General features: G+C 38.8%; 1 long non-coding RNA gene across 4 annotated transcripts in view; it reads left to right on the top strand.

Annotated features, from left to right (window-relative positions):
- The window catches only part of LOC140501667 (uncharacterized), a 264,231-nt gene that overhangs the window by 43,754 nt on the left and 192,648 nt on the right, over positions 1-27,829 (top strand). For 3 of the 4 annotated variants that reach the window (XR_011966302.1, XR_011966301.1, XR_011966299.1), the window contains exon 3: positions 2,404-2,523. The exons of the other annotated variant lie outside the window; for it this stretch is intronic. This is a non-coding gene — a long non-coding RNA (uncharacterized lncRNA). The remainder of the gene's footprint in view (positions 1-2,403; positions 2,524-27,829) is intronic. 4 annotated transcript variants of the gene reach the window in all.

Raw genomic sequence — 27,829 nt, 5'->3', positions numbered from 1 at the left:
AGGATTAGAATGGAATTAGAAGAAGGATTAGAAAAGGGTCAGACCAGAGGCAAAAAAGACTAGTTGAGAGGTTACAATAATAGACTGGTAAGAAGCAATGAGGTCCTGACTATGGTTATGTTGGGAGTGGAAGGAAGGGGGATGTATGTGAGAGACACTGCAGATGTAGAACTGACAGGATTTGGCAAGGGATTGAATGAGGGGGTGGGAAGTCTAATTTTAGATTACTAATCCTGGGAGGAGAGGAAGGAAAATCATGGGCTTGACAAAGGCTTTCCTCCTGGAGCTGTCTGATGGGAGAGAATGCCCCCATACCTCCTTAGCCTGTTGGGTTTAGGAACAATATAACTTAACAGCTCGTCCAAAAATAAAATGAAATAAAAAAATTAAAAGTTAAAAAAAAAAAAACAGGAAAGGGCCACAGGCAAGCTAACTCCAACAATATTTTGAATAAATTAATGGCCTGTGTATGTGGAAGCAGACACTTGGAAAATATTGTAGTGACAGATGGGCAGAAAAATAAAGCAACAGGAAAAGTGGGAAGGGTAATAAATATACTTTACAGGCCATTTTCCCCCCTCATCTACCTCGTTAATTATCCATCCCACTTATCTTTCATTAGCCATGTTTTCCTCTCCTTTCTGTTAAAAAAAAAGCATTAAGCTTCTTTTCCTTGTTTTGTTATCTTTCAGTGTCTCTTCCTTTCTGTATTTCTTTCTCGTACTTTTCACCATTTTCAGTCTCCTTCTGCCTCTCCTTCCTTTAGAAAAAAGAGGTTGTATTTTTTTTGTAAAAGAAAAACAAGGACCATTGCCTTTCACCTTTGAACCCTCTTCCTAAAAAATCTCTGCCCAGAAAATTGTAAGAAATCCTCACCCCTGGGACCAAAATTCCTCTTTTTTTCTCCATCCTCTTTGAACTGGCTGTTCCCTTGCTGCCAGTTACTAAAAATGCCACAGATACTGTTGATTGCTCTCTTGTCTCTCTTTTTCCCCAGAAAGACTTTTGCCAGTGAATCTGGGCTGCCCTGCCTCTTTCTGGGTGCAGACCCTTCCATGCCCACTCTCCCTGTACAATGGCCTGCCTCCCCTGAGGGCAGACAGCAGAGCTATCTGGGCTGGGGGTCCCTCCTGCTGTCATTTCTCGGCAGTGCTCTCTTTCCATCTGCTCTACCACAGGGCTTGAAGGATGCTCTGTTTTCCTTCATGCCATGAAGAACAGTGCCTCGCCAAGCAGAGCTTTTTTTATTTGTTTGTTTGTCCTTAAAGCCTCTCATTCAGTTGGATCACCCTTCCCCAAACCTCTGGGGCTCACATTTGGTCAGTTGTGCCTGAGGAGACAGGGCTGGCGATCCTTTGGCCCAAGCAGCTGGGCCCTGGACACCAGGAGGCTCTCTTTTCATCCGTGAATCTTTTCCCCTTGAACACTTCACATACCTGAGGGTATCACTGTGATTCATCCAACAGAATATAAGCTCAGAGATGGAATTTGGAGTGCAATGAGCTATTAGGAGAAGATGCTGATAACACTATACATTGAGCCCTGGGAAGGTGCCTGCTTCTCTTGTCAGTGTTCTCTCTCAGTAGCAGGACAGGAAAGGAATCAACCCTAATGCAAATCTGAACTGGGCAGAAGAGGAAAAGAACAGGCAGAGAAGAACCACATTCTCTCCCCATCGTGAGCTGGTAGCCAATAGCCATGAGAAACAGTTTTCTGAAAAAAGGCTTATCACTGTCTACTGTCTCTCCATATGTCAAAGCAAAGTTTTGATTCAGATTAGTCATTTGAACTGGCACAAAGCCTTTGCACTCATTTGGACAAAGATTTTTCCTTTTTTCTTTGTGAGAACACTATAGCCAAGTTGATGAGAGCTATGCTAAATCATTAGTTTTAAAGCATGGTGAATTTTTCCCTACTCTATTCCAGGTAGATGTTTTTTCCTTTATAAAGGTCTTGTTCCTTAGTGTCATAAATCAGGCTGGACAGATTCCCATGATGCCAGGTCATTGAATGGTGATGGGACGCTAGTGCAGTTCATTTCCTATCTGAGAAAAGTGTGGGTTACCCTACACCTCCTTCAGGCCAATGTCATCTATATTACTGTCAGGCTTAATTGAACTCTAGTTTCCCTTGAGTGATTGTAAAAGTATGTATTAAGCACATCCTTTGTGCCCTCTCCTTTGCTAGATGGTAGGGAGACAAAGGCAAAGTGAGAAAGTCCCTGTCTTCTAGGATCTTACGTTGGAATGGGACAAGGTCATACCTTTAGGGGAGTTATGTTCAGGGCAGGGCATTGTGATTTGGGGCATCACAGGTATTGTGAGTGGAGCTACAGAGCAGTTGACTGTCACACCCTATCTGGTAGCAGTGATCTCATTGATTTTATTTTATTACTCTTCCCAGAGCAAGAGGTGGAAAAGGGAGAGGGCAGATGACAAGATGCCAGGGTAGGCTTGGTTTCCTGGTTTATGTCTGGAGGAGATGTGAAACACGATCTGAAACCGACGAGATATGCTGCATTAGGTGAGTTTGAACACATTTAGTCAACCTTCAGAACAGCTCAGACACAGGATCATCTCCTGAGTGAGGATGGGAGGAGACATAGTCTCTGGAGGTCAAGTTCAGAGAGTGGTTATTCCATTTGGGGACAAGTAAGCCAATGTGTAGATATGGACATAGATACAGATGTATAGAGATACATACACATACACACATATGTATATATATGAAGGTATATAATATATATATGTATCTGTATGTGCACACATTTATATATACAAATTATATATATTAGGACTATATATCTCTATATACATAGATAGAGATATAACTTTGCATATGAAGATTAAGGATTTTTAAACTTTTTTGATGTAATCCTAAGAGCTAACATTTATTTAGCAGGTAAAGCACTTTACAAATATTCCTTCTTTATAAATATCATCCTTACAACAACCCTGGGATATAGGTACTATTATTATCCCCATTTAATCAATGAGGAAACTGAGGCAGACAAGAGGTTATGTGTCCTAGCCTTGGTCACATAGCAAGTGTCTGAATCCCAGTTTTTAACTTAGGTCTTCCTGATTCTACAGTCCAACACTCATTTATTGTTCTATCCCCTGAACCATACTGGTTCATTTATTTATTGTTATATCCCCTGAATTCTTTGGTAGTCTGGTGAAACCTCTGAATTTCTTTTTAGAATGATAGTTTTTGCCTACATTTGTATTTGAAAAAAATGCTAAATTTCAGTTAGAGATTAGGACTGAGTGAAGAATGTTGATGTATATACACACACATATACACATGCATATATATACACATATGTGTATATCTATGTGTGTGTATATATGTGTGTGTGAACATAAGTATATGTGCATATATACACACACACACACACACTTTTTTTCATCTAAGTTCTTGGACTCTGAATCTATCTAAGGATAGGAGTCTGTGGACCCAGGTTCAGAACCCATGTTACAAATAATTTAGTTTCCCCTTCTCTCCTCCCTCCCTCTCCCAAAGCATTTCCTTTAATTATCTAGAATGTCTCTCTGTACTGCCCAAGTTTGCTGGATATTTTCTCTCTTTTTCTTTGTGCTCTGTAGATTTGACATAAATTGTATCTGATATTAAAAAGCAACAAACCTCACTGTGGTTATAAAGTGAAATCTATGCCTGGCTTAAAACTGGCTCCATGAAGGCAAAGGCAAAGAACAACTTATAAATGCTATTAGTCTGTCTTTCAGAAAATTAATTTGTATGATCCTAGCAATGTTCACCTAAGGATCTTTAAAAGGCTTTACAAAGATATCATAGAAGCACAATAATTTTCTTCCTAAATGAAAATCCAGAGATAATTTGGTTCAAGTTCACATTTTATAGATGAGGAAACAGGTCCAGAGAGACTGGGCAACTTAACTCAAAGTCACAGATCAAGTTGATATGAAAACCAGAACTAGAACACAGGTCTTTTGCCATGCCTTCCTAGCAGGATCCTCTTTACAATCTGTAAGCTAGACTGGTTTAAAGGTCATCTTTGCATTACCACAGAATCACACATGCGCTGAGTTGAAAGGACCTTCATTTATCATCTACCTCAATACCTCATACCTGGAAAAGAACCTTGGCTATGACATACTGCATAAGTGGTGTCATACATAGCCTCTTATTGAAGAGTCTTGTTAAAGTTAACCCATTACCTCCTGAGACAGTCCATCCCATTTTTACCATAGCTCTCATTGTTAGGAAGTTTTTCTTGACATCAAGCCTCAAATTGAAATCCCTATCCTATTAGTTCTGTCTTCTGCTATCAAACAGACTAAGTCCAATCTCTTTTCTAAAAGATTCCTTCAAATCTTTTGTTATGATGCCCCCCATATTTCTTCTTTTCTCTAGACTTAATACCCCTAGATTGTTGTATGGCACAAATACAACATTCACTATTCTGGTAGCCTTTCTATGAATATTGTCCAGCTGATTAATGCTTTTCCTAAATTGTGGCATCCAGAATTGACCGTGATGCTCCAGGTGTGGACTCAGTAGAACAAAACAGAGCCAGAGGAAAAAGTTGATGAGCATACATAAATTTCTAAAGAGATGTCTGGAAGCATAACATAGTTGAGACTATAATCAGGATCCCAAGATTCCCAAGCCAATCAGTTCTCCCTCAAATACACTGTCTCTTCATTTTATTTCTTGGAGGTAAGAGGAAGTCATCCTCATTTTAGGATAGGGAAACTTAGAGGAAGGACAGATCAAGTTATCTTGAATCCAAAATGAATGAAATCAACTTTATAATTTCTTGAAATGGGATGTCCAAGCTCCTTTTTCTTACTGGCTTTCAGGTAGTCCAACATATAGTAGACAATGGATAAAGAAGAACTTGAAAGTAAGGGGTGGTGGGAGGAGGAGCAGATCTGGGCTAAAGAAAGGCTACTGACAACAAGCCAGGAGTGAAGGGACCATGACTTGGGCCCTTCATGAATTGGTATTCTAGGCTAGGGAACAATTAGTCAGGAGAGAAGGATTTATATATAGTAGGTGTTCAATTAATTCTTATAGGATTATTAGAATAAACTAAATTATTAGACTTACAACTGAGGCTTTCATCATCATATTCCCACTCCTCTGCTCTCTTATAGTGGTAGCTGCTAAATCTTGTATAATTCTGATTGAGACTCCATGGTATTTGAATTCTTTCTTTCTTTTTATTTTTTTTGCTTATAGTATTTTCTCCTTGACCAGGGACTTATGGGTTTTGGCTAAAATATTCCCAGGAGTTTCATTTTGCCACCCTTTTCACAAGATGATTGGTGGATTCTTTCAATTTTTACTTGGTCCTCTGGGATAAATTTCTTGTTAACTCTACCCTTTCCTGACACTTCCATCATAACCATTGACATAGGATGTTGACAAATTTTCACATTATAGTTTTATATGATATTGACAAAATGCCACACCAATGCCCCATCCAATTGCTCTGTGTAGAGATAAGTAAAGACTTGTTGTACAACAGTGGACTAATATCCAGCATTAACTCTATAATCCAAAGGGTTGATTAAGATTTACCATTCAAGGCTAACTAAAATATCAGAAATTGCCCACATGAAATGACTCTCTGATTATATCTTTCCTAAATCATTTCCTAGGATTTAGTAAATGACTATTCTTACTTGAGGGTACAGCATAAGGAGTTTCCTGTTTTCTACTTCTGTTGAATATTTAACATTAGACAATGAATGTAGCTAATGTTGGAAATGATCCTGTTGGAAATTAGGTCTTTTTGAGTGGGTGAACAAAATATGTTTAAGTAGTAAAGGATCTGTAGTTTCCTTTGTAGCTGCTAAATGTTTCTAAATGTCTCATAGTGGTAAATGTGTCTAAATGTCTTCATAGTGGTGAAGATGACAGAACAAGGCCTACGCAGGCAAACCAGGTAAAAACTGAGCCTGGCAAATTAAATCCTATGAATTTTCATAGTGATGGGAGTATTAGGACATGAGCTATCCTTTTTTAAGTTTTGAAAATGCACTAGACATATATTTTTGCATAATAGTCAATGTAGATAAAGAGAAAGGCCACAAAATTCAGTATCTCTTCTGAAGAGTCATACCTTTGAAAGGTCCTGCTACTTAGTGCCACAAAAGCTGAGGTTTTCAGGTTATCAGTATTTTTAACGTAGCCTTTAATATGGCCTTTCGCTACATTCATATCCTTGTGTGAAGGTACCAGGCTGTATGAGGCTCAATTACTTAATACAGTGTTTTGCATAGCTCCAAGAGCAAACAGGTATTTAGGAAATGTATTTTGATGATAATGAAGACAATAATTTGGCACTTGGCACTCTCACAAACATTTCACTTAGCAACGTGAGGCCTGGTATATTTTCTAGTTTAGCACTAGGTTGGGGGCCAGAGGAGATCTGGTTTGAAGTCTCAAATTTGTTGTTATTTATGTGACTTTGTGTAGTTCATTTAACCTTTCTGGGCCTCAAATGAAGATGTTACCTATTTCCTAAGGCTGTTCTCGGTTCTAAAGTATATGAAACAACTCATTTCTTTAAAGTTTTTAAAAGAATGAACTGATATTAATTTAATTTAGTTTCCCATTAGTGAAAAGCTCTATAGAATGTTGCAATGTCATGGTCAGCTTTCAAAAATGATTTATGTCATCACTTAAGTTTAAAAGTAGCAGTACTTTACATTTTATATTTCAATAAGAAAACTCTTCTAGAATGAAATTCTATTTCTGATTTCTGAGTTTGAGTCTTAGCTTTATCATAGACCTTGACTTTCCAGTTCAGCTATTTGATTTGTGGGCGCCATTTCCATTTGTGATGTGTTAGCCAATGAACAGCTGATTTAATAATCGTTAAGAACCTCCACTACATAGCAATGACTGAAATGTCGTTTTTTTAGATCAATAGTATCGTCTTATTTTACTGTGGAAATAAATCATTTTACCACTGGGTTGCCAAAATGTTAAGGCTCTTTGGATCAATGACACAAGCCTATGTTATCTTTGGATTGACTATGTGAGTCTGTAGATCATCAATCAAATCAACATTAATTAATCTAACTTAATGGAACACCACCTAATAAAAAATACTCTTTAAAGAAAAACATAGTTGAGTAGGATTTCCCTTCTTAAGTACTAGCTAATCCATTACAATAAATGTTGTGCCTCAGCATTTGTTGGCTGGCTGAGGCCCTCCAGTCCCTTGGATTTTGGAAAAAATCTCTCCTGTGCTTTTTCTGCCCAGTTTCTTTTAGAATTAAAAAAAGAGAGATATAAATCATAGTGAGAGACCAAATCATCTTCACCAGTTTTTGAAGACACAGATGAACAAGTAGGTTGACTCTGTAACTGCCCATATTTCTTTGGAACCCAGAAAAGCCCTGACATGTGAAACACTATATACATAGCATTGCCAGCCTTGCTGCTCTGACCCTCCCCCACCTCCCTGAACTGTTGGCTTCTCTGCTGCTGCTGCTGTGGAAGCCAGAGTGAAAAAATGTGGTGCTTTAAAAAAAAATGAAGTTTCAGAATTAGATGAAGCAAGCTTTCCATAGAGACTTGCTGTGAAAGACAGGGACATTGCATCGGAGCTGCAATAGTGAGGCAGGATTGGCCTGTCCAGGGATTTTCTCTCAGTTTAGATATCTCTCCCCGCACTGCCTGATGCATCCCATTTCATTTTAATTTTATAGCCAGAAAACCCAGAAGCATGGCACAGTGGATATAGGACCAGCCTTGGAATCAGGAAGATCTTCATTCAAGACCTACCTCTGACACATACCAAGTATAGGACTTTGAGCAAGTCATTTCCCCTGTCAGAGAAGAGATGCAGAGCTGACAATGCTCCTAGGAGTTGTAACATCCTGAATTATCTACATTGATAAAATTATAGTCCCGAACTCCTTCCCCTTCTTCCCAACTTGAAATTTCATCCTTTAGAAATAAATTTAGTTGAACAAGTTTCTTCTTTTATGGATGTAAAGGAATATCAAAGGTAATCAGTCATTCAGACTTTCCTATGGATTAGTTTTGTCATGTTCGTTGGGGACAGGTATACCAAAGGAATGGAAGTTTTTACTGGTGGAAAGAAGAGTGGGATAATTTTGGAGTGTGGATATTTTAGAGGATGGGGCAGACCTGAGTGGAGTATTGTGGAGCTACCTTCTTCTTCCTCCTCTTACCTGTACCATACAGCCTGAGATGCATAATTTTTCTTATTCTTGTGGTATATTTTGCCATAAATAATGACTGTATGTTCCTTGAGGGCAGAAGCACATTTGTGTTTGTTACTCCCCTGTGCCTGGCTTAGAGCCTAGTATGTGGCAGACTGCTAACTAGTGCTTGTTGATTGGTTTATATGGAAGGTATTCTATTGTATCATAATTTCAAATAGCATAGGAATAAACTGCTAACTAAAAACTCTAGACTTCAGGAGAAGTGTCCTGATTGTAAAACTCTGGATTTTGGGTTTATATGGTCTTTTCTTCATTCTGTAGTTTCTGTCTTTCCTTTTAACTTCATTTGTTCTTCTTCATCTGATCCTATTTCGTTATCCCATTAAAGGTGGTCCCGTGGCTGATCTGAAATGCTGCTTTAGTCCAGCTTTTAGGCAATTGTTTTACCCGTGTTTAACTTTGCCATTAAAATTAGGTAATAAGTTCTAAGGAAATCCAGCTGAGCACCCCAACCTGCTTAACCATAACAACCACCTTTATATACTAAACACATGCATACTCATTTTTTTCTGTCTTGAAGAAACTGTAGTTCTCATTTTCTGTTGTGATGAGAGGAGAATAGTATAATAGAGTAAAAAAGTTCATTGGCAGATATCACTCTGGGCTTTAGCTTCCTCTTCTGCAAAATGGAGCTAATATATGTGCACTGCTTCATGGGATTGTTGTAAAAGTGGAGGTGCCTGTTGTTAATATTATGGAAGACTGAAGTCACTCTTGCCAAAGATTATTTGTTCCCATAGGAAGAAGATAATCATTGGGGGTTGTATTCATGATCAAGAACTCAGATATGACCAACTGAATATCATAAAACTATCATAAAAACAGATAAAGGAACCTCCATCCTGATTTAAATCTCTATAACTCTGTCATCATTTAAAATAGCACAATGATGCTTTAAATCCACTGAGAGAGGGATCGATGTGTCATGGGCAATTGCTCATACCAGAGCCCCAGTATTCTAGAAATTATACAAACTTTAGAGGTGATTCTCAGTACTTTGGCTTCTTTTTCCATCACTCTGCTGCCATGACTTTGAATTGAAAGTTTTGTATTTTTGTTTCATAGATAACCATAATTCTTCCTTTTACTCTCATTCATCACCTAGTTGCCAGCAGGGGTGATGCTTGTCTCTGAACTTATCTGGAAGGGTCCTCAAGCAGTACATACTTCCTTTCATCAGGACTATGCTCCAAGCCTTTCTGGTTTTGTAGGTAGAATCTTCTAGGTAAAACTAGCTTATGTGACCTTTGAAAAGCCACGGTCCTAATGAGGCAAAAGCAAAGAACTCCCTCACTCCCTAAACTACCTTATATTTAACTGCCTGTATTGATTTTGCATTTCTTATATATATAAATTCTCTATAGAAAAATAATGTATACAAGTCTCCCTCCATGGTATAATTGTACTTCATACAAATATGAAGCCTTGTAAGCAGGCATGATTTCATTTTTTCTCTTCATATCTCTGGCATGTGGCAAAGGGTCTGCTACATAGAAGTTACTTAATATATGTTTGTTAACTGATTGATTGGATGTAGATTCGAAGTTATTGTTTAGCCACTGCAGTCATGTTCAACTCTTTGTAACACTATTTAGGGTTTTTTTGGCAAAGATACTGGAGTGGTTGGCCATGTGGGAAAGTGTTTAGAGAACTGCATACATTTCAAAGTGTACATTCAGCACATAAAAATGATCACATAACTGTGTAGGATAAATTTGATCTATCCCAAACTAGATAGGTATATAAATACCGATGAAATATTCTATCAACAATAATTTCGGTTCCTTATTAGAATTCTGAAATAGTGAAAAGGACACTGGGAATAATAGATGCAGGTGAACGACCCTGCTCTGCATCTCACTTGGTCATTTAACAGTTCTGGATCTCTGTTTCTTCACCTGTATAATTGGAGAAGAGTGTGCATTTGGGGAGAAGAAAGGTGGAAGAGCTCTTAATTCCCTTTTAGCTGAATGATTCTAATACTTCTAATTTATAAATGGTTCTTGGAGATCTCTGGATGATAGAGTGGAGTGAGTGCTGAGTTTGAAGTCAAAGGACCTGGATCTGAAACCTATCTCTTCTGCTTATTCTGTCTGCAACATAGATTGTATAGTTATTAAATCTATGTTCCAGTCAGTCAGCAAACATTTATTAAGCACTTACTATATACTAGACACTCTGCTAAGCACTGAGGATACAAAGAAAAGCAAAAAAGGGATCTCTGCCCTCAAAGATCTAACATTCCAATGAGAGATAAGGTATATGAACAATTAGGGTCATACAAGATATATACAGAGTAGATGGAGCTGCAGATGGTAATAGAATGTGTGTGTGTGTGTGTGAATGAATGATTTGGAAAGATCTCTTACAGAAAGTGAAATATGAGTTGAACTGGGTCTTCAAGTGAGTAAGGGAACTAAGGTAGAAATGAGAAAGGAGAACACTCCAAACACAGGGGACGCTTAGTGCAAAAGAATGGAGGTGGGAGATGAAATGTTAGATCCTTTCCTACAGAAAGTAGGGCCAAAGAAGCTACATCATAGGCTGCATGAAAGGGAGAAAAGTTTTAGAAGAATAGGCAGATAGAAAGAGTTCAGGTTGTGATGAGCTTTAAAAACCTATGGAGGACTTTATATTTGATCCAGTAGGTAACAGGGAGCCACTGGAGGTTACTGAGTACAAAAGTAACATAGCAGACCTACTCGAGGAAAACACTTTGGTGGATGAGTGGAGGATGTATTGGAATGGGTAGAGCCTTGAGGAAGAACCATGATTTCATGATCTGATGATCCTCTTCAAAGGACATTGTGGCAACTGACAAGGTGTAGGAACAGAAAGTATTAAAAAATGACAACGATGAAACCCACGTTACTGGAGAAATGATGGCACCATTAACAGGATCGGGAAAGTTGATACTTAAAAAAAATAAGTTTAGGAATTGTTGAACGTGATTTTCCAGCAGGACATCTGAATGGAAAAATCTAGCAAGTGACAGGGGAGAGCATGGATTTGTAGTCGGAGGACTTGGATTCATATTAGACCTCTTCAATCAGTGTGAACTTAGGCAAGTAAATGAACATCTCTGGCTCTCAGTTTCTTCATATAAAACAAGAGGATTGCACTTTAAGATATTTACCTGTTCTAAATATGCAATCTCAAGATGTGTGTCCATGAATTCATGTAAGATGTCTCTGAGTTGGAATTAATCTTCATAGAGGTAAGAACTGGATGTCAGAGAATAGATGAGATTGTATAGAGAATAAAGAAAAGAGGCCCAAAGGGAGTCTTGAGAGACACTTCTAGTTAGGCACTGGGAAAATAGAGATAAAGACAGATTGTTGAGGAGAATGGTGAGGCTGTACTATCAAGAAAGGAGATGCCAGTCAACAATATCTTTTATTTATAATACAGGTATGAGAGACATTGCAGTTAGAAAATGGGTTAGACCCTGAAATACGTAGGGAGAGAATGGACTGGATTTCATTTGAAGACTTGAACACTTTTTTTCTTAAATGACTAAGCATCTTTAAAGAACAAAAACTTGTCTTTTTAAGTTGAGCATCACTCAAAGTACAATGGGAGACATATGGTGAACAAGAGCAGGCTGAACCACATGGAACAGGAAATTTTTCAGGAGAAGTGGTGTGAAGGATGGCATAAGGGAAGTGAATATCCAGAAGAAAAGACATTACAGAGAATAAAATTGTGGAGTAGTGGATAAACATCCCTTGTACTCAGTTGAGTATCCATGTGATATCAAGAGAACACATGGAAAATTCCCAGTATTTTTGGGAGGAAGGCTCCTTGTGGTGGAAGGACACAAACAGGAGTTGCACAGGACAGGTGGGCATGGGTGGCTTGTGAGTTGCTTTATTGGAGGGAGGACCTGCATTCCCATTTTACAGATGAGGAAATAGGATCTGGCAGGCCAGGTGATTTGTCAATGGTCAAACTGCTAATAAGTGTCTGAAATGAGAGTTCAGCTGAAGTCCCCAGCCTCAAAGATCATGGCTCTAACCTCTTCAGCAAACTTCCTACTTCCTATGATCACATCCTACAGATTAAACTGAGGAGCAAAAAGACAGAGGGAAGACCATTGAATCTGGACTAGTAAACTTTGAAAAGTGCAAATATATCTGAGAGATTTGTGGAGATATAATCCATGTTGCATGGGGTGGAAGAGTGGATGTTGAAGGTTTCAGAGGCAGTGTAATGATGAGGCAGAGCAGGAATACCCGTTATGAATTCCAGCTGTGATATGTCATTATCAATGTGTGACCTTAGGTAAGTTACTCAAGCTTCCTGGGAACCCATTTCCTCATCTGTAAAATGATGAGGGTAAGGAGGATTGGAAGATAATCTTGAATCTCTTAATCTGTGGGCTTATCATTTTGATGATTTAGGTCACTTTCAAAAATAGACAAACCTACCCATGGAAGTCTGAAGTGTTGCTTTTCCTTTTGTCCCCCTCTATAATTTTCCTTGTAGCAAGAAGAGCTTTTCAAGGGCACTTCGTTGGCCGTAGAAGCCTCTTACAATTAAGATATTTTTTTAGCTTAAATAACCATCACAACACCTGATGTCTTAAAGCCTCATTAAGGCCCCTTCAGTTGTGAAGTTGCAGTGAGCAGGAAGCCCTTGAACCTGGCACTTGTCATGATCCCTTCTCTATTCTCCTTTCTGTGACACTCTCTTGTACCCCAAGCACAAAGTCTGCTTTAAAGGGAAACAAGAAGGCATAAAAGAAAAGGATGAGAGAAGGGATGGAAGTACAGTAAAAGAGGATTGAGAAAAGGACTCTGTTGCCTTGGTGCTGGTGTTTGTGGGCTAATTGCATGGATTTGATTCTCTGTCTGTCTGTCTCTCCCTCTCCCTTCCCCTCCACTCTCCTTGTCTATCTATCTCTGCCTGTCTGTCTTTGTCTCTCTCTGTCTCTTTCTCTCTCCCCACTTCTTGTTGTTTTTCTGAATCAGGGCCCAGTAGCAGAAACTACTACCTGAGTGATTGAAGACATCAAGAAAAGAAGCTTAGGGTTTAATTAGTGAACATTGAATGAAGGGAGCAGTGACAACAGATCCTCTCTAAATCCCTTTGGCAAGTAGACTTCTGTTCTTGAAGTCAAAAGATCTTTAGAGTTTTCTTAGTCTTTTCTCCATACTCTGTGGTCTTCTATCATTTTGTCTTAGTTTAAGTATACTGAGGAAATCCATTCCCATCTGAGAAGCACAAACTATCTAAGTGGCTTCCATCTTGTTCTCAGATGGGACAGGAAATACAGGAGATAAGCTTGAAATTTCATGGCCACTTATTTCACTATCAATATTGGTTTGCAATTCTGCTAAATCCTGGAATAAGTACAGCTATAAAATGTGCTCTGTTTTACAGCTTTATGGCCATATACAAGCCAGTCACAATCCAAGCTGTGTTTCATTTCTGACTCTTCATTATGCCTTTGGCTCTCAACCTCTTTTGAGTGAATCTCCTTTAATGTTTCATATTTCCCGTGGAAGTGATGGAGTCAATCTGTTTTATATCTGAGCAAAGTCTTTCACCTTGTCTTTGGCAACCTGAGTTTTGACTTTGGTCTCCACCAACTCAGGTGTGTTTGTTCCTGCTACATACTAAAATTAGGCATATTGGAATTTGTGACTAATATCCCTTATGTGGTGCCAGACATTGACTTTGGAGGTGTTGAATGACTATATTCCTACATTGTAATGATCACTGACCTTCACTCTAAATTGTATGCTTGATAACAAAGTTTTTGATTATCAAATGAGAATGTATGTGAAGGTATTCCTAAGAGTATAAGGTTTGAGAAAAATGCAAAAAATGACTGTATTTTCACTGTTGATTTTTAGCATTTAAAAAATAAATGCATGCTCCTGCCCTGAACTGAGACTATGATTGAGGAAGCTATCGTGCATCTCTATTAGTGAGAGGACCATAGAACCATAGATATAGGGCTTGAAGGGACCTTACAGGTTATTTTGTCCAACCCCTTGATTTTACAGATGAAAAAAACCCAGAGACTCCCCAAGGTCACAGAGGTAAGGAACAGAAGCAGACTTTGAACCCAGGTCTTCTGACTTCAGTGCCAGTTCTCTTTTCACTATACCATGCTGTTTCTAGAGTTGGGAACCCCAGGGCATCAGAGTTTGATGGCTTTTTAATATTGCTTTCATCTTTTGTGTAGTGGTTACACAGCCATTCTGGAAAGCAAGGAAGATATGGATTCAGATCCCATTATAGTCACATACTGGCTGGGTGACCCTGCAAAACATTTAACCTCTCAGGGCTCTAGGCAACTCTCTAAGACTACAAGTGGTAGAAAAAGTGCTGACCTGCATTGGTACAGGGAGTTTCCTCCCTGGGAGTTCCTTATAGCAAGCCAACAAACATTTAGTTAAGCACTCTGTGCCAGGCTTAGTGCTGAGGCACTAGAGATACAAAGTAAGGCAAAAAACAAATCAAACAAACAAAAAACAGTCCCCTACTCTCAAGGAGTTCATGGTGTAATGGGAAGACGATACACAAACAACTACATACAGAGAAAGACAAATATATTAGCAAGCACTCTAACACATCCAGGATAGTCTGGTAGCACAGATTCTTTGATCTGCTTTGAGAAAGGAAAGACAATTTTTAAAGGGGTCAATAATCTTACTTGAATTATAGATAAGTAGAAAATACAAGCAGAGAAATTAGCACAGATTCAAAAGACAGGACTCCTACTGCCTGAAAAAAGTAATACAACCACCCACATGCACCACTGGACTGGGAAAGCACCAGCATCTGTGTAATGGGGTGTGTGTGTGTGTGTGTGTGTGTGTGTGTGTGTGTGTGTGTGTGTGTGTGTGTGTGTGTGTGTGTGTGTGTGTCTTAACAAATGGCTACTAAGAGCCCCTTCCAGGCAATCAAAAGGTCCTTCTCATAAGCGAACCCCCACGCAAAATGCCAACCTCCCAGAATATATAACAAACACTTGGCACCTGATTGGCTCAGAGCCAGAAGGCACAGTGACTCAGCACAGCTGTGAATTATCAGGGTTCAAAGGAGATCAAGCCCTCAGATCTCACAGTTTAGCCTGATCCTGGGAAACTGAACTCCAAAAAGAAAACAACAAAAATCCCACCTTGCTTCTACTTACAGCTGGATAAAATGAGATGATCTTAGAGAGAATACCAGTGAAATCACAGGTCCAGTCTCCTTCCTTGTTCCATTCATTTACATTATTATGGTCACTCTACATATTCTGTTCTCCTGATTCTCTACATCAGTTCACACAAATCTTGTCATGTCTCTCTGAATTCTTCTAATTTGTATGTTAACTGTGGGACAATAATACTCTCTTACATCCACATACCATTTGTTCCCAATGGTTGGGCACCTGATTTGTTTCCAGCTTTGTATTTGCTTCCACAACAAGCAAAGAGCCAAGATTTAAACAGAGAGCCTTGCATGACAAATCTATTATTCTTTCTACTATCACCCCACATCTGGATCTATATAACTAGCATATAAAGAGGTCAGAGACATAAACTACTTGGGAAGCATGGAGGATTTCTTCTTGTGACAGCTTGGCTAGAAGATAGAATTTTCTCATATTATCTTTATTGTCCTCTTACTGGAGTCATTCTTTTGCCAACAACCTTTCAGAAATAGCTTTCTGTTCCAAAGAATGCCACATATAGTCAATATTTTTCTCCCCAGAATGTTCTCAGTGAGTCTTTCTCCCTTTCTGTCTCTCTTTTTCTTCTACCTTTCTCTCTCTCCCTGCGCTCCCTCTCCTTTCCTCCTTTCATCTCTCTCCCTCACTCCTTCTCCCCTCCTTTTCTCCCCTCTTTCTTTCCTCCCCTCCCTTCCTCCCCTTTCTCTTCCTGTCTCCCTTCCTCTCTCCCTCCCTCTCCATTCCTACCTTCTTCTCTGTTTTTTCCCCCTTCCCCTGGTAATTCTCCTCTCCCTCCCTCCTATTTTCTCTTTCTGCCAAGTCTTTGTACACTGACGTTTGTTATTTGGGGTCTCTGCATGCTTGTGTATAGTAGAAAGCTCAACCAGTCAGGTCACCTGGATTCTTTTCTCAACTCTACTTCTAATTATCTGGGTAGCCTCTCGGAATCCTCATCCATGAAATGCAAATGGTGGAGAGGAAGGACTACATCTCTAAGACTCCTTCCAGTTCTAACACTGTGTGATTATTAAATGCTTGCTGAACTATTAAAGCAAAACCTGTTATCTAGAAGCAGAGGCTCCCACCCCACTCCTTTTCTCAAATACAGTGCCCCCAAATTGGACAAATTCTCATTCTTTAATTCTCCTCTCCCTCGATTCCTTGGGAAAGTTTCATTTGTACTCCATCACTCCAACACACAAATCACAAGTTTATAGATTCCTTTTCATTAATTACATTTTTAGGTTGGCTGCTTCCTGGTAAAATATGCAGAGGGACCTTATTTTCACTATGAAGTTATCTCCAACCTGCACTGCAGCACTGACTACTTCTGGGATGGTTTCTTAGGAACAGCTAATCCTATCCAGGGATTCTTATTGTTTCCTTTTTGCCCTTGCCCTTAAGTTTGGGGTTCATCTGGCTTTGGGGTCTGTAGCTTTCTGTACACTGAATATACTATCTCTGATTTATCCGCATCGATAGGGAAAATATGATGATAATGGTGGTAGGTGGACAGCTGCATTTTGGGGGCAATTTTTTTCAGCATATAGCACAATGCCTGCCACACAGTAGGCACTTTATAAATTATCACAGGATCATAGATTTAGAGATGGAGGGACTTTCAATTGTTTATTTCATAGATGAAGAAACTAAAGCACAGAGCTTCAGTTATTTTAATTTACCCAGTGTCACAATGTTAGTAATTATCAAAATCAGAATTTGAACTCAAGTCTTCCTGACTCCAAAACCAGTGTTATGTATTCACCTTCAGTTGTTACTGTTGTTGTTCAGTCATTTCAGATGTGTTCATTTCTTTGTGACCCCATTTGGGGCTTTCTTGGCAAAGATACTGGAGTGGTTGGCCATTGCCTTCTCCAGCTCATTTTACAGATGAGGAAACTGAAGCAAACAGGGTGAAGTGACTTGCCCAGGGTCATACAGCTAGTAAGTGTCTGAGGCCAGATTTGAACTCAGGAAGATGTCTTCCTGACTCCAGGCCCAGCACTCTATCCTAGCTGCCCAATATATCCACTTAGCTGACTGTAAATGCTTGTTGATTGATTGATTCAATGCTGGTTAAGAGTGTTAGGGGAATGGATTTTTAAAAAGCTAATAACACTTAATAATTACATTTCAAAAATACTAAATGAACATCTTAAATTTTAGTTCCCGATCTCCATCCTATCACCCCATTTTAGACACATAAGGAAATGAAAACAAATGCCCTGAATCATTGTTTAATATCTGCTCATTAATTATAATTTCCATAAGGCATAAGTGCTTGAATTTAATGTCAGAAGTGATTATAGCAAAGCAGCAAATGTATACTATGGAAATAACTTTTTTTTTCTTAAACCATTTTGAGTAACAGTGCTAAGCCATTAAGATTATAGGCACAGAAAACAATTGCATGAAATGGAATATCCTCATCCCATTTTCCTGCTGTTTCTAAAAAATGTGTATGCTCCTGTCTTATTAACATCTAGATGTTTTTAACCTCAGTCGGGCTGTTCCTGCTACATAGTTATCCTTTTATTCATCTCTTACCAACACCCTCTCATGGTCACTGCAGCAGGTGTTCCAAACCTTTCCATTCAGCTCAATTTCTCATCTCCACAAGGTTCTGCCTAATTCTCAGAAAATGACCTCCACTTCTACTTTACTGGGAAGACTTAGGGCATGGAATATGAGTGCCATTGCTTCCCTTCATTTACACTTAGAAACCTCTCTCTCTTTATCCCTTCTCTCTACCTTTCTTACATTTTCCGAGGAGATGGGAAGGAAGAAGAGGTATGCTTTTTTGTTTTAAACAAGGCAACCTTAACTTTTGCTTTTGATTTGTTTTTCTCTGATTCCCATAGGGCTTTGGTACATGGATCATCTTTCTCTTTTACATCTTCAATTTCTTTTTCTCTGTGGCTTGTTCCTCTCTGTTTAAAAACCTGCTTTCCTGACTGCTTGTAAGCAAAACACAACAACCCTTCCCTCATCCGTCCGAATCTCTTCTGACCCTCTTGCCACCCCAGTTTACCCCCTTTTAACTTCTAAATGTTTGCAATGCAAACCATCCATGTCTCACTATGATTTGTGATTCTTTTCTATATACTCCCATAAACTGGCCATAGCATGCCTATCCACCAAAGATCTAGGGACCTTTTTTGATTCAATTTAACATCACATGTATATGAAATGGAGCTTCATGTATGTCTCATCTGTCATCCCTTATTCTTATGGTGTGAGTGATCCATCTTTTTTTCCCTGGCCATACATTTCTCTGTGGCCATACTTTATGCTGATTCTCCTGAGTAATTCTTTTTTTTAAAGTGTATGGCAGCTTGCTCTTGGCCACCATTGCTCTGTGAGTGATGACCAACTTCAGCTCTTCAGAGAATCTAACATTCTACAACTTGGGGCAGTAAAGCACCACTATTAGAATATTAATATTAAAAAGCTAGGTCTTTGTTCCAGGGAGAAGCTTAAGGTCATTAAAACAAGAGTGCAGTTCCTCAGAGATAACAGAGCATGCTTTTCTCTTGTTTGGTTCTAGTATCTCTCCCACATATAATACTGGTGAGATGTTGACTGGTTTCTCTTTTCTTTACAGGACAGCCTCATTTTCAACATTATTTCTTTGTCTATTTTGTTTGACACCCTTTCCTTTTTTCAGTCCCCTCAACCTTCTGTCTTTGATTCGCTTTCCTTTACTCTCTGGATGATCTCATCTGTTCTCTTAGCTCCAGTTATAACTTCTATGTACTTTTATTTTAAGTATATATATATGTATATATCTATATATCTAGTCATATCTTCCATGAATTGGGATCTCAAAAATATCCTATGAAATGCATGTAGTCCAACCTCTTCATTTTACAGGTCAGGAAACTGAGATCTGAAGAGCTTAATTTCTTGCCTAATGTCAGACTGGTGGAAGTGGTCCAATTTGAATCTAGGTCCTCTGACTCCAAATCTATGTTACCCTCCTCCACCTCCTTCATCCTGCTAGACATCTCCATTTGGATGTCTTCTAAGTACTTCGAATTCAATATATCCAATACAGAGCCATATTTCTAACATATTTTAAACTTTCCTTTTTCAGTTAATGCCATGCACATTTTCCCCAATCACTTAAAATTGAAACCTTAGTATTTTTTAATCTTCCTTTCTCATTCCCTTCATTTTACCACCTTCCCAGTCCTTGAATTAGTGTTTCTATCACACCACTATACTGAAGAGACAGTACAGTATAATGGAAAGTGCTCTAAAATTGGTCCCAATTGAGATACATTCAATTCCCACTTACTAGTTGTATGACCATAGGCCACTTGTTCTCTTAGCCTGTTTCCTTGTCTGTAAAAGAATGATGATATCTGTTGTAAAAATTTCCAAGGTTGTTGTGAGCACTAAATAAGCATGTAAAACATTCTACAAACCTTAAAGAATTAGATTAACATCAGCTGTTACTGTTTACCCATTATCTCTTATCACCAATATCTTAGATGGTTTCAATAGATTTACCCTTCTCTAACAGTGACCTTCCAAATTCTCTGCTGTGTTCAAATGATCACAGCATCTTAGTGTAGGAACTGACCTGAAGCATGAAGCCCATCTACAACCTCTCCATGGACTGATAATCCCACTGCCAGTTGAAGACTTATAGTGACAGGAAAGTCACTCTTCCTCAAGACAGTCCATTTCATTTGTAGACAGCTCTAACTGGTCATCCTTGATCTTTTGGGATCAAGCAGAATGGATCTAATTCCTCTCCCATGTGATGGGCAGCCTTTTCTAGTACTTGAAGGTAGCTATCATGTCCTCACTAAATCTCCTCTTCTCCATTTTAAACATCCCGAGTTCCTTTATATGATCTAATGATATGAATCTGAGTCCCTTTACTATTCCAGTTGCATGCTCCAGATGAATTCTGGCTTATGAAATCACCTCCTAATATTTTTGTACAATAATAAATGATGTGCAGGCAAATTTTAGAAAAACCTGGAAAGACTTAAATGAATATGTGGAAAGTGAAATGAGCAGAACCAGGAGAACATTGTATATAGTAACAGCAACATTGTGTGATGATCAACTACCAGTGACTTTGCTCTTCTCAGCAACACAGTTGCAAATGACTCATAATGGATAAGGCTACCTATATCCAGAGACAGAACTGATAGACTCTGAGTGTAGATTAAAGCACACTATTTTCACTTTCTTCATTTTTTTTCATGGTTCTTTCTTTTTGGTCTGTTTCTTCTTTCATAACATAACTAATACTGATGGCAGATATATAACCTATATAAAATTTCTTATCCTTTTAGGAAGAGGAGAGAGGAGAGGAGGGAGAAAAACTTGAACTCAATGAATGTTAAAATTGTTATATATAATTGGAAAAATAAAATACTATTAAAAATGAAATCATCTCCTAAAATGTGACATCGAGAACTGAGCTTAATCGCTAGATTAAGGGTCTGCCTACTGCAGAATACAGTAAGACTGCCTGCCTCATTTTTGCTCTTCTACTTTTATTTATGAAGCATACAATCATATTATCTTTTTGGCTATGAACTCACATGGGGGATAGCATGGTAAAGAGGAAACAATTCTGTCTCTGCCAGTTCCACAACTGATAAATGTTCAAAAGATATCAACAGACAGTCCTCAAGGGAAGAAATCTAAGCTCTCTATAGTCTTATGAATGCTCCAAATCATTAATAATTAGAGAAATGTAAATTAGTGCAACTCTGAGGTTCCACCTCATACCCACCAGATTGGCAGAGGTGACAAAAAAGAGAAAATGACTAATGTGAGAGGACCCATGGGAAAAAAGGTACATGGATGTGCTGTTGATAGAGTGTGAATTGGTCCTGTCATTCTGGAAAGCAATTTGGAATTATGCCCCCAATGGTAATAAACTATGCATACGTACCTTTAGGCCCAGCAATATCACTATTAGGCTATTACCCCAAGGAGATCAAAGAAAGAGGAAAAGGGTGTGTGTGTGTGTGTGTGTGTGTGTGTGTGTGTGTGTGTGTGTGTGTGTGTGTGTGTGTGTGTGTGTGTGCGTGAGCTTTTTTTTTGGAAAGTAATAAGATATTAATTAATGAGGGAATGGGTGAACAAATTATGGTTTATGAAAATAGTGGAATACTATTTTGCTGTAAGACATCAAGAGACAGAGAAACCTGGGAACACTTTCATGAAGTGATATACAGTGAAACAAACAGAATTAGGGGAACAGTTTACCATAACATCAACACTGTAAAAATAAACAAATTTGAAAGACTTAAGAACTCTGATCAATACAAGGATCAATTGTGATTTCAGAGGACCATTGATGAAGAATACTGCCCACCTCCTGACAGGTGAAGAACTAATGTGCAAAATGAATCATAAATTTTTAGACATGCCCTATATGGGAATTTGTTTTGTTTAACTTATGCGTATTTGTTGCAAGGATTTTTTTTTCCCAGGGGGTGAGGGGAAGTTAGAGGGAGAAAAAAAATAAGTACTTGATCATTGAAAAGGAAAGGAAATTTAATTAAAAAGAAGTATTGGCCCAGGCAATACACAATGTGGGTTCCAATTTCACCCCTCATTCTTACTACCTGTATGACCCTAGATAAGTCACTGAAACTCTGTTAATGATGGGGTAGAACTAAATGACCTCTGAAGTCCCCTTCACCCATAAAGATCTCTTACAATGATTTCTTAAGTTCTTATGTTTTAGTTCAGTGAAATTCCTACTTCTTCTCTGCAGATTTTCTGCAGTCCTATTAAATTGTATTCTCACCTAGTAGACATATTTAACTAAAAATAAAGACATTTACTGTGATGGTAAAATAAATACAATAGGTACCTTGTGTTCTTTAAACCTGTGGCTCACTTTTCCATAATTATATAATTATATAATATAATTATGTGCATTATATCTGGGTTTCCTGAGTCGTATTCTTTCCAGAGCTCCATTCTCAATTGTTGGAGCTAGTTCTTCTTTGAATCATTTTGGGATCTCTTCTCTTCTTCCAGGAATTTTACTCTTTGAACAACTTTCCCAGAGTGATCATGTCTCTATGTCTGTCTGTCTGTTTGGAGTGGGTCTCTGTCCTCTGCTTGATGTGATATCTCTTGTTTTTGGAGCTGCTCCATTTCCCTATGAAGGCAGGGAAAGAGAAAATCCACTCTTCTCCCAAGATTCCCTCTCAGGATCTAGGTCAGAGGTGGGGCCACGTGTGGCCCTCTAGGTCCTCAAGTGCAGCCCTTTGACTAATTCACAGAAGGGCCATATTTGAGACATATACATGAGGTTTCCCATCCCTGGTTTAGATCCTTGCTTGAATTTTGGTTCCTACCTGGACTCAATTATAGAGCTGTCAAGCTTGGATTTTTAAGAGGCAGCTGGGTGGCACAGTGGATAGAACGCTGCACCCAGAGTCAGGAAGACCTGAGTTCAAAGCAGCCTCAGATACTTACAAGCTTTGTAACCCTGGCCAAATCACTTAACCTCTGTAATCACATCTGTAAAATGAGGATAATAATAACACCTACTTCCCAGGGCTGTTGTGATGAATAAAATGAGATCATAACTGTAAAATTTCTGGCACATAGTGCTAGATAAAGGTTAGGTACAATGATGATGATGATGGTGATGATGATATGATAGATAGAACAGATAGATAGATAGAATGCTGGAGTCAGGGCTGAGAGCCAGAAAGACCTAAATTTGAAGTGGCCTCAGACATTTACTAACTGTGTGATCCTGGGCAAGTTATTCAACCTCTATTTGCCTCAGTTTTCTTAATCATAAAATGGGGATAATAATAGCACCTACCTCTCAGGGTTATTGTGAGGATCGAATGAAATACATTTGTAAAAAAAAAAAAAAAGTGCTTAGCATAGTGCCTGGCACATGGTAGGTGCTCTATTCTCTCCCAGAAGACTAACAATTGAGGTATAGCTTCCTTGTTTACCACAAACAGTAGTGAGCCTGCCACTAGCAGATTGTTAGCTCAAGATATTTCACAAGAGTCTGGAGGTCAGGCATAAAACTCAGCTGTGCATGTGACTCTGGAGGGTAGGGGAAATTAAGATCCACTCTAAGAACTCTTGTGATTTAGCTGGTACTGAATGAACCACTGAAGCTTGAACCTTAGATGTCACCTTTGGTTTAGAGACCTTTGGGACTTTGCTGTTTTCTTAGCCTTGGCTTTCCTTTTGCTTCCAATGTGGTCTCTCACTACTATCCATTCTAGTGCCAATGCTTTCACCTAGTCTCCCCTTCCAAACCTATCTCTGGCCTGTGTGAGAACTTCTTACTTACACTAGTCAGGGTTCACTTACCACTCAGTCAAATTAAAATTCATCCATTTATTTTTCCTTTTGTCTTTCGTTCTTTTTAAAAAAATACATATTTTTAATTGATTCCTTTTGTTTTAATGAATCATAGATTTAGATGACCTTAGAGAATCCCTAGTTCAGTGGTTCTTAACTGTTTTTTTTTGGTTCATGGATCCCTTGGGCTGTCTGGTGAAGCTTAGTGGTCCCTTCTCAGAGTAATAATAAAGCATAGGATCACAAGGAAATGAATTATATTGAAATATGAATATATAAAATGCAATTATAATTATACCAATACAAATACAATTATACAAAAATATTTTTAAAAACCTACAAGTTCATAGCTATCAGGTTAAGGACTCTCACAAAGTCTAGTGCATTCTCTTTCCTTTCACAAATGAAGCAACTGAGGACCAGCAAGGTTAAATGACTTGCCCAAGGTCACATAGGTAAGTAGAAGAGGTACCATTTGAATCCATGTTCTCTGACTCCAAATCTAGTGCTCTTTCCAGGACATGATAGGTGAGTACTTGAACTGGATTGCTCTGGACAATGCCCCCCCCCCCCCCCCCGCCCAACATTTATTCTTCTTAATCTTCCTTTTATATCCTTATTGATTTCATAGGCTTGATTAAGGTGTAAATGAATGAATGAATAATCATTTATTGAGGCATATGTGACAAATGTGGCTAAGAGATATGGATACAAATAACAAAATGCAAGATAGCTGCCCTCATGTACCATACTCTCTGATAGGGAAGATCACACATAGAGGCGAGTGGTGGTCATGGAGAGGTTATTCATCCCAGAAACCACAAAGTTGGTGAGTAGAGCCATAGGGCAAGTGGTTGAAAGGACCTTCTAAGGAATTAGAGTCTTGATTTGATTATTGATCTCAGAGGAAGAGGTGGAAGAGGGTGATACAATGTACAATGGCATAGTAGGAAAACGAGTGCATTCTTGTGATTCTGGAGAGACCTAAATGTGGAAAATCTTGACAATCAACATTAGGGGCCACTAGATAGTACTGTGGATAGAGCACTGGGCTTAGAGGCAGGAAGACTCATCTTTCTGAATTCAAATCCAGCCTCATACATTTACTAGCTGTGTGACCCTGGGCAAGTTATTTGACTTCCATTTGCCTCAGTTTCTGCATCTGTAAAAATAGGGATAATAATAGCATCCACTTCCCAGGGCTGTTGTGAGGAGCAAAGTACTTGGCACAGTCCAATACGTAAATATTGGGTATTAATATTATTACAAGGCCTTGTAGCACGAGTTGGAGAGCTCAATGGGAGGCAGAGTAGAACTCAGACCTAGAGCAGGAGGATGGTCAGCGTCCATGCAGGGAAGGGGTAAAGGAATGGGAAGGAAGGAGTAGGAATGGGAGCAGAATGTATGCTGAGCTGTGGCTCACACTATTCTTTCTTAGAATTTTGCTCTGGAAGTATCTCACCCCTTGAAGGGCCCAGTCATTGACCAGGATCAGGAAAGGAAGAAAGATGGAAGGAAGGAAAGAAAAAAACAAGCATTTATTAAGCACCTACTAAGCTCCCGGTGCTGTGCTAAGCACTTTATAATTATTTCTGCATTTGATCCTCATGACAGTGCTGTTAGGTAGGTGCTATTATTACCCCCATTTTACAGATGAGGAAACTGAGACAGAGTTTATGGCTTGCCCAGGGTCACTCAACTAGTAAGGGCTTGAAGTTGGATTTTAACTCGGGTCTTCCTGAGTCCGGGCCTAGCTTTCTATACAGTGGGTCATCTAGTTTCCTCTAACTGAGGGAAAGAACTCTCTTAGGATCATAGATTTAGAGGTAGAAGAAACTTCAAAGGTCCTCTGTCCAAACATCCTCCTCCCTCCCATTCTGTAGGTGAGACAGCTGAGGCTGAGGGGTCAGAGAACTTGCTCAAGGTCCACACAGGTAGACAGGGGCAGAGTCTGGATTTGAATGTAGGTGCTTTGCATATTAAGGAGGACTTCCCGCTGGACCATGCTGTTTCAAAAGATACCCTGACACCCTTTTCATACCCGTTTTAGGAAATGTTTACTTTTATAGTGTTTCAATGCCATGGTCAGTGGTCACGGTTTTTCTTGGTGGTATCAGGTCCTCTTTTACCTGATTCTAAAGCTTGCTCCTCTCCATCAGACGTTCTTAACCTTTCTTGTGTGATGGAGGCACCCCTAAGCAGTCTGGTGGAGCTCATGGACCACTTCTCAGAATAAGTTTTTAAAGGTATAAAATGAAATACATGAGATTACAAAAGAAATCAGTTATACTGAAATATATAACTATCAGTATATTAAAAAACAAAACAAAGTTTATGGAACCCAGATTAGGTGCCCCTGCTCTCAATCTTTGTATGCTAACTACTAATACAATGGCTTTTATTATCATAACAGCTAGAATTTGCATAATATTTTAAGGTTTGCAAAGCCCTTTACATATGTTATTTCAGTTAATCCTTATAGCAACCCTATGGAGGTGTGTTATTATTATCCCCATTTTACAGATGATAAACCTGAGGCTGAGGGAGGTTAATTGATCTAATCAGGGTGACATAGCTAGGAAATATTCAAGATTACACTCTGATCTTGACTCCAAGTCCAGTCCTCTCTCTACTGTATGTTCCCAATAAATGATTGCTGAATTTTAAAAATGATTAAAAAATCAGAGTAACATGTCATGTCATCATTACTGCCAAAATAGTGTGTTGAGTGAGACACAGGTTTTTAGAAATCAAAGGGAACGTAGATTTTACCTAATCCTCACTTGACAGATGAAAAATACAAAGGCTCAGAGAGGTCAGTATAGCCAAAGTCAGACAGATAGCTAATTATAGATTGTTAATGGCATACTGAGCCATTATTTGATTTGAGTGCCAGGTCTGCAGTTAGGAAGACCTGAGTTCAAATCTGGCCTCAGACAGTGACTAGCTATATGATCATAGGCAAGTCACTTAACTCTGTTTTCCTCAATTTCCTCATCTATAAAAAATGAGCTGGAGAAGGAAATGGCAAACCACTCCAGCTAGCATCTTTGCTAAATGGGGTTATGAGGAATAGGACATGATTGAACAACATTTGAGTATTCATTTCACACCATACAACTTGTCTTATTATATAAGCATACATGTTTTGTCTCATCTTCTAGAGGATAAATTCTCAGGGGCCCTCTTATACTGGAGTACTGTGGGGAAAGGTAGGTAATTGTATTCTTTAGTGTCTGCACTAAAATTGAATGCAGTCTCTGCTCAAATGTGCACATTAGGAAAATGGTGGTGGTGGTGGGGAGGAAGTAGAGTAATCTCAATCATACAATGAAGCTTGTTCTTCTAGGTCACTGCCTGTATTTGCGCCTTCACAAGCAAAAAGCTTTCCAAACATTGAAGGTGGACAGAAGTTCCTCTAAAAATATTGTATGTTTGAGATATTTTCTCCTCTCAAATGTTAAATTATAATGATTTCTGTACAATAGCAAAATACTCATTTATGTGCAATTTTTCAATATGGAATTAACTTACCGGTCACTATTTGAATTCATAATATCCCTGCCCCTTTTTATTTTGGAGGGGGCAGGGAAGATATTTCATACCTCCAGATTCTCTGGACCAGAATTTATGGGTTCTGTCAATATATTTTAAGCCTCAAAGTATTCTTTGACCAAATTAGCTTGGGAAAAGCTATACTAGAGCATGACCTACAAAACTCTCTGATACCACCAAGAAATACATAATTTTTTTGGCATATGACTTGACAAGCATTTCTGTCTCTACTAATAGGGATTTTTAAGCTCAAACATCACTCAGACCATTTATGGGCTCATTTTGGGATGACTTATTGATATTCTTTGGGTCTTTCCTATTACTCAAGAACCCTCTTCCTTAAAGGGACAGGTGGGAATAAAGAGAAAATGAATCTGAGCAGGATCTTTTTCTGTTTTTGACAAGCTGTAAAGTGTATCCTTGTTCATTCAAAGCATAGCAAATGAGATTTTAGACTGTGCCTATGCATTTTGTAATCCTTGTGTCTGAGGCTCCCTCCTGGCACAATGAGCTGGGTACAGTT

Source organism: Notamacropus eugenii, chromosome 4 (genome assembly GCF_028372415.1).
Source record: "Notamacropus eugenii isolate mMacEug1 chromosome 4, mMacEug1.pri_v2, whole genome shotgun sequence".
NCBI classification, from domain to species: Eukaryota; Metazoa; Chordata; class Mammalia; order Diprotodontia; family Macropodidae; genus Notamacropus; species Notamacropus eugenii.
The sequence above is the reverse complement of the archived record's forward strand: the minus strand, read 5'-3'. Positions and strand labels throughout refer to the sequence as shown.